Here is an 8,486-nt window from a genome sequence, read left to right as displayed (position 1 = left end):
GTCCCTGCTGTGGGGATAGGCTAGCGCCAGGCTGTAGCTGTCGATAACGACAGCTACAGCCGGCCGAACGGTCAGACGATCTGACCGTTCGTACATAGCCCAGGCTATCAGCGCTGCTATCTTGTAGATAGCAGCGCCGATAATGACGGGCGCATAGCACCCCTGTCATTTACCACCCAAACCCCGATCATACATCGGGGAGAAGCGGTATCAGCGCACATAACGCGCGCTGATACCGTTTCTGGGCTTCATACATCTACCCCAGTGATCCCTATGGCTACATGCATTTTCATACAAGGTGTCTCTTGGGAATCAGTATGATTCAAATCCCGACAACGTCTGCCCGACACAGGAGGAAATCCCGATCGTCTAGAGAGTTAAGTAGAACTAATCTAATTCCCCCCCCTTAACCCTAACCCTCCTTTAGGGGTGCCAACCCTAACCCCCCCCCCACCAGTGCCTAACCCTAATCCCCCCTCTACATGCCTAATCCTAACCCCCCCTTTCCCCCCTGCCTAAACCTAAGTCCCCCGGGGGGTGACTAACCATAACCTCCCCCCAGGGGTGCCTAACCCTAACCTCCCCCCAGGGGTGCCTAACCCTAACCTCCCCCCAGGGGTGCCTAACCCTAAGTCCCTCCCGGGCGCCCTAAACCTAACCCTCACCCCCCGCGATCGGGATGCCGGGCGCCGGTCTCCCAGCGTAGATAAAATGACAGGCGTCAGGATTTCGACACCTGTCATTTAACCCTTGCCGGGATTAAGCAGTCTGGAAGCGGGCGATCGGCATTGCGTCCGCCGGCTTCCCATCTCTTGGACACTTATAAGGAACCCCTTGTAAAACACAATACATGATCAAGCCCTGAATTCTATCAGTGTGTTTACATCAACATATAAATCTTACTAACTGCTTTTGGGCTCGTTCACATTTGAATGTAAGTCAATTTAATGGCACGCCTCAGATGTAGCAATACACGTCCACTTTACCGCTGCACTCATAGGCCTACCTCCCAACATTTGATGAGCCGAAGGAGGGTCAGGTCGCGGTCGAAAAGGAGGCGTGGCTTCCGATAAAAGGGGCAGAGTCTATGGAAAATGGTGCGGAGCCTCACAGCTTCCCCGTTTTCGTCACTTTGGGGGCGTGCCCAACACTCTAAGAGATGCTGGGCAGCCCCCAGGCAGTCCGTACACATGAGAACAGAACTGATCTCCTCCTGCACACCCTCTGCTCTGCTATGCAGAGCAGCGGTTTGTGCTCTCCCCAACTTCCCCCCCACCGCAGGACACTGCAGCCCGCGGGTGGGACAGCGGGACAGTCCCAGAAAAACGGGACTGTCCGGCTGGATGCGGGACAGTTGGGAGGTATGCTCATAGGTGTTGCTTTCATAATCTCCCAGAAATGCTTATTCAAAAGTCAGCAAGTATGCTACTGGGGGCATATACCGCACACCCTGCACCCATATAGTGTTATATTTAGGTGTCTGTAGTCTCCAGTCCACAGTGCCACTCTGCAGCACCGGGTTGGCGCTACAGAGCAGCAAAAATCACTGGGAAAATGGTGGCGGCTATTTTCCTGATGACTCAAGCATGAGTAGTATTCATGTCACCGGGAATAAGGTGCGGGCACCATGTTCCCGGAGCCCTGCGCATTCGCAGTAGATTCTGTCCATCCGACAGGCCGGTCGATCTGCCAATTTATTATGGTTCTGTATACACACTTACCAATTGGCCGTACGATAGGTTTGGCCAGAAGAACCAGTTGTGATGTCATTTTCACTTGTTCCTCTGGCCAGCATATGGGTCGCAGTTGGTCGTGTGTACACACAAGCAGTTGTAATCAATATATCTGCACGATATATCACATCTGCCATGCAGCACGGCCAATGCAATATATCTGTGAAAGACGTTCACATATATATTGGGCCTGTTTCAGAGTTTTCGCAGTTGAGCGATTATCGTCCATCTGTGCATGTGAGCACTGCACATGCGTCAAGGTACATTACCGTAGTCACTCGCAGCAAGTATTTATTTGCAGTGTGACTGTCAGGGAGCGTTTTGCAGTGGTAATTCTGAGTGTCGACTAAAAACACAGGCATGATGTGACTGTTTCTGGTCACACAGTAAAAAGGCTCCAGTGTCTTATTTCCCGCTACCATTCTGCGCGACCATAGAGTGACTCAGGACTGCTAACATCTAATGCAGAGTTGCCTACCTTTGAAGATCTCTTCCCGGGAGAAGCCCGGGTAAGAGAAGCAGGAGGGAGGCAATGGGGGCGGAGCTTGATGATTCACGTCATTAAGCCCCGCCCCCTCGCTGTAAAATTGCCGCGATTGGCTAGAATTTGCATAGGGGGTGGGGCCAAATGACGTGATTCATGTAGAATCACGTTTTAAGCCCTGCCCCCTGCACGGAGACCCGCGATCGCCGCGGGTATTCTCCTCATTCTGCCCACTTCACTAGGAAGTGGGCAGAATGTGGGAGAAATGCCTACCCTTCGGGGGTGCGGGGGGTTACCCGTAAAATCGGGAGACTCCCGCGAAAACCGGGAGGGTAGGCATGTATGATCTAATGATCTGTGACCGATGCTGTGTCTTTGTATGCAGATGCTTGGATTTACAAAGACGGGTTTGTTCACATACATTATTTTCGTTCCAAACAGTCAGATTGGAAAGATAATCTTATAGTGTGTACTTAACTCTTAGCTTGGTACACACCTCAGTGATGTGCTGACCCAGTGAAGCAACAATGTGATGTATACAGGGCCGGCTCAATGCACTCAGCCGGCTCTGCGCTGCAAGGAGGCACCGGGCAGGAGAGGCATCTCCGTTGCCTACTTCATTTGCCGGGCGCCCGCTGAGATTGTTTTTACCAGCGGGCACCCAGCAACTCCTTTCCTGCAACAGCAGCCAGAGGCTGGACTGGAGCTTACTCCTGAGCTCTGCCTTCTGGCTCCTGCAGTGGATGAAGGGACAAAAGTCATAACAGCTCTCCCATAGTGCCGAGCATGAGGAGCAGTTGTACGGTGGAGGGTGCAGGTGTGGGACTTCAGATAAGTATAATGTTGTATGGGCCTGATTCAGAGCCGCTCGTAAGCGGCCGCTCGTTCGTTCCGAGCGATGTTTGCACAACTGCGCATGCGTACGGATCGTAATACGCATGCGCGAACCAGTCAGTGCGGCCGAAAATCGTTTGTTCGCTAAATAGCGAATGCCTGCTATTATGAGTGACAGGAGGAGGCGTATGTGGGTGGTAACAGGGGAAGGTGCTTGAAAACGGGGAGTGGAGATCCGAACGCAGGCGTGCCTAAAGGTCAAAATGGGCGTTTTAAGGGTGTGCATAATTAATACAGCAGCGTCATTGCCCACGTCACTTGTTTTTTTTAAGTCAGAACTGCTCGCAACATTGCGGTAGGAAAAACCAACCACAAGAATAGCGAGCAGTTCATACGCCGTTTGATGTACTCGATTAATCTAATAAATAGTGGACATGATGTATGATGCGAGCGGCCAGGGGGCGTTTATTTCAAAATTGCGACCGCAAGTTTTGTTCGCTCGTTCAGACATAGAGGCGTCAACAGACCGCAAAGAGCGAACGGTTCATTTGAATAGCCACCCCTTTTTTCTGAACGAACGACCGCAAATAGCATCCGGCTCTGAATCAGGCCCTATGTGTGTTTGGGTGACATTTTGTGTAAGGAGCACTACTACTATGGGCACTGCAAAAGGGGCACTACAACAGTGGGCATAGTATATGGGGCACTACTGCTGTGGGCATTGTACAACAGGCACTACTGCTGTGGGCATTGTATAAGGGGCACTACTTCTGTTGGCATTATATGTATAAGGGGCACTACTACTGTGGGCATTGTGTATAAAGGGCACTACTGTGGGCATTGTATATAAGGGGCACTACTGTATGTCGTATCATGAGTAAGGGACACTACTATGTGGTGTAATGTGAATAGAATAGTGATACTGTGTGGCGTGATTTGAATTGGGGATACTATTGTATGACCACACCCCTTTCTTGTGAGATACGTCCTTTTTGGGCCCTGTCCCTTTATAGAAAAATGGGAGGGAGGGCGGAAATATATAGTGTGCAGGGAGTGCCAAACTCCCTAGGACTGGCCCTGGATGTGTCAATGTCAGGTTGCGGCCTAGGATCAGCCATTACTCACCTCAACGCCGGCTTCCCCTGACCTCTCGAGCAGTCAGACACCAGGTGCGGTGGTGAGTTACGTGCTGAGGATTATTCTTTCTTGTCTCCCAGGATATCCATGTGCTCGCTCCGTGATTTGGTTCCTGCGGTTACCGTCATGGGCACAGCCATGACAGTCTACATCACCTGGTTGCCCTTTATCCCACGGTAGCATTGGTCACTGTCAGCTGACACTATCCTCCAATGGACTGCTACCTTAGGGTATTTAGCTGTGCTCCAGACAATAGTAAATTGCCTGTACAACGTTCTTACTTTCAATGTATACTTGCTGTTGCAGCATTCCAAGTTCCAAGCTCCTTTCTTCCAGTGATACTCTCCTAGTGTTACCCACGGTGTGTATGTGTACTCACTACGTCATCCTAGTACTATCTCCGAAGCGTCATCTACCTGTGCCAGTTCTGCATCTGAAGCCACAGTGTATGTACTTAGTACATCATCCAAGTACAAACTCCTAGTGCCATTCTCCTGTGCCAGTTCTGCATCTGGAGCCACAGCGTGTGTACTTAATAATACATGATCTAAGTACAATCTCCTAGTGCCATTCTCCTGTGTCAACCCTGCGTCTGGATCAACAGGGTGTATACACAGTACATCACCCAAGTACAAAGCTTCCAGTATCATTCTCATGTGCTTTCCCTGTGATAGTGTTCTTCCATTTCCCAATTGTGCCGTATACCTGACCAAAGAACCGCGACCTGCTTTCTGGGTGCAGCTTAAGCCCAAATCCCGCTTGGAGGGATCACTGGTGAATACCTCCCAGTAAGTTAAACTCCGAACCTTTGGTCAGGTCTAGCCAACATCCAGTAATTGTGGATAAGGAAGGCATATATCCAGGCCCCTCACCTCTCAACCTGGGTCCACGTCTTCTAATCCTTCTACAGGGGACCACCATAGCCCTAACATGACAATCAATACGTCACATCTCTGTATACACTTCACAATCCACTGTACGTAATATATCGTAGCATGCTTGATGTAACTAGACCACGTCGTCCGTCGCATCGTCCCATCTGATGTGCAGCACATCAGATGGGAAGATGCGACCACAGAACTTATCAAACAATTGCTTTGGGAATGCAAGCTATACGATGGTCATTGCGATCCATCGCAAATCACCAGATTGACTGCCATATCGTATAGTGTGTACCCAGGTTTAAATGAAAATAATGGTGAGGGTCATGAATAAAAGGATGATTGTATCAATTAAAGAGGAAGTGGTAGCTTTGATACATAAGAAAGGTGAAGGAATGAATTTGAAAAATTGGAGACCTATAACTATTAAATGTGGATTACAAGATTTCTGCAAAAATATTTGTGAATAGAATGAGAAGTGTGATCGGTGAGGATCACGTGTGTGCGGTGCCAGAAAGAAGAATAAGTGATCATTTGATGTTGTTGGGGGATATGATTGAGGATTGTGTGGGTAGAAAGGAAAGTATGTATCTGATGGTGTTAGACTTTGAAAAAGCTTTTGATACGGTGTCGCATGTGTTTATGTTAAGAGTGTTGGTAAGGATTGGTTATCCAAGTGAGCTTGATGAGAATAAAAGGAGTATGTATGATGGTGTTAGTAGTAAGATTCTGGTGAATGGTTTTGGTGGAAATATCAAAATTGAGTCGAGTGAGAAAAGGGTGTCACCGATTGAATTTGTATGTATGATAGATCCATAGTTGTGTATGCTGAGGAAAGATAAGGTAATGAGAGGTTGAATGATACCAGGTAGTACTGGAAGGAGTGTGAAAGTGCTTGGATATATGGACGATGTGGTGATTGTTGTTAGGGTAAAATTAATAATTGGACTTTTTTGTTAAGTATAGCTTTTAAATTAATTTAGGAAAAAAACAAAAATGTAAGTATTTGTGCAGAGGGGAATGAATGATATAAAAGAGGAATATGTAGAAGGGGGTATACAAGTAGTTGGTATAGTGTTTGATAGTGATATGAGAGGAAAAGAAAGCTGCAATGAAGTGGAGAAAAAGGTTGTAAGCAAGTTAGGGTTTTGGAAGTTGAGAAGGCTGAGTATGACTGGTAAAGTTTTGATTGTAAAAACTATTGTTTTGTCAATTTTATTGTATGTAGCAAGTGTTTTTCCACCAAGTGTTGTAAAATGTAAGAAAATTAACAGAATGTTGTTTTTGTTTTTTTGTGGGGTTGCAGGATGGACATTTGAAAAGAGAATCGGAAATGAAAGAAGAATGGAGGTTTGATTTTTCCAAATGTGGAGATGTGTCTGAAGCTCAATGGTATGACGAGAGTGTTGAGTCTGATTAAAAAGGAGAGCAAGGCAGCGTGTATGGTAAAGTATATGTTGTGTGGTTTAAAATGGTATGAGAGAAAGTTAAATGAGCCTATGGCTTTTGAGATGCCTAGATGGTTTAAGAATATGGGAGTGTTTGTGAGGAAGTGGGATTTGCTGGATCCACCTACTTGTACTTTAGCATTTAATAACACTTTTATTACACTTAATTTGGTTCCTGAAACAACTGATAATAAGAAGAACTGATAATCTGGTGTCGTATTGTGTCTTTTTGTCTTGTCTTTATTTATCTGCCTTTATTCAGAATTAATTCTGGGGCTAAAGTCAAAGTTACTGTAAAGTGGCTGGATTTGCGGAGTAATTGGTTAATTGAATAATGAATGCATTCTATTGTTTGAGACTTGATTATCCAACCTCTATGACACTTTTGCAATGCCATTTGGAAGTTTTTATTCAAGTTGCCTTTTTTACTTTTTGTACCATTGCGGGGGCAACCACATGGAGAGAACTGTTGGAGCCATGTTTTGCTATCTATTCCTTCTAACAACTTGGATATTTTACAAATTTTGCCTCAATATAGCAATTTTAGCAGAGTTTTTTTTACATCTACTATTCAGAAAAATTCTGGGATGTTTTTCTTTATATATAAATATTGGGTTTGTGGCACTTGAATTTGTTCGAATTATTCGACTGGACACAGTCGTTTTCTCCATTTGCAAGATCGAGCAGTAATATGATGCATCTCAAAGACTTTGTCTTCCTTGACTATGCTTCATCAAGGAAGTGCAATGATTATGTAGCAGTAAATTGCGACATCATAGAAGAATGTTGTTATATTGGCAGAATCTGCTAGCTGACTATTTACATTCTAATGCCATGGTGACTGCATGGCAGCCACTCCTGAACATTCCGTGGACAGTATGAACATTCCGTAGACTCCTGAAGATTCCATGGACAGTGTGAACATTCCGTAAACACTTTTAACATTCCAATGAAGGTTTCAGACTGTCTGATTAATTGCTCAGGAAGGCCGTCTGCTTCCTTGTGGGTTTGGCAGAGGTTTTGCAGGAGGCACTGCACCCACAAATCATGCATCCAGAGAGCAATAGAAGGAGGGAAGGAAGCCTGCAGTGTAACCGCATGATGAACAAGCCGAAATCAATAGGTGCAAAAATACGGGCCTGTGTGTCAATGCAGTTTCTGCTTACTACAGTTAATAGATGGTGCTCAGCATTCTCCCCAATTATGTGGGAATAGTTTAAAGGGAGCGCATTGTTTTCACCCGCTTAAAAGGTTATCTCTTCTTGCCCTTTTGGCTAAGAAAAATGGAGTGTGGTTTCTGTTTATATCAGTTTAATATCTGACACGTCTCAATCTGTGGACCATATATTAAATGGATTTTTAGAACAGGTACTGTAGTTGGAAGAAGAGCTTACTCTGCAGACTCATGCAATCGGCCCATGTTCGAGGTCTGTGCATGCTTCTGGGTTGCAGTGCACATGCGCGAACCACTCACTGCATCCACAAAAGCAAGCGCAGTGAATACGCAGACCCAGGGAAAAGTGATTGACAGAAAGTACCGTTTGTGGGTGGATACGGGGAGTGGTCGGCCGAACGCATGCTGGAAGTCTCTCAACTCCTGCGGTAGGGTCAGGTCTACCTTTAGTCCGTGTGCGGCTCCGATGTTCCCGATGTTTTCTCAGCCTTGCGCATCAGTATGGATTTTAGTGGACGGTAAAAGGGGCGGCATTATGTAGTGCTGAGCGTCTGCAACTTTGGGCTGCGATTGCCGTGCGTATGCATTCATTAGCATATTCTTGCAGCGCCGATTGCGTGCATCTGCATCTGTGCGTCCCTTGCTGAATCAGGCCCTCTGTCTGCTCCACACATAGACCTTGTATTGCAGTACTTCCAAGAACCGTGCTCCTTTCCAGTTCTGTTATCCAAAGGTAGAATCTGTCTTTTTAATGGTTTTTCTCTCTCTATCTTTGCCCAGATTCGACAAATTACT

General features: G+C 46.4%; 1 pseudogene; it reads left to right on the top strand.

Moving 5' to 3' along the window:
• The first annotated feature begins 7,771 nt into the window (after positions 1-7,771).
• LOC148442126 (U2 spliceosomal RNA) lies at positions 7,772-7,974 on the top strand (annotated as a pseudogene).
• The last annotated feature ends 512 nt before the right edge of the window (positions 7,975-8,486 follow it).

This window comes from Taudactylus pleione, unplaced genomic scaffold, assembly GCF_031769625.1.
Source record: "Taudactylus pleione unplaced genomic scaffold, aTauple2 ptg001607l, whole genome shotgun sequence".
NCBI lineage: Eukaryota > Metazoa > Chordata > Amphibia > Anura > Myobatrachidae > Taudactylus > Taudactylus pleione.
The sequence above is the reverse complement of the archived record's forward strand: the minus strand, read 5'-3'. Positions and strand labels throughout refer to the sequence as shown.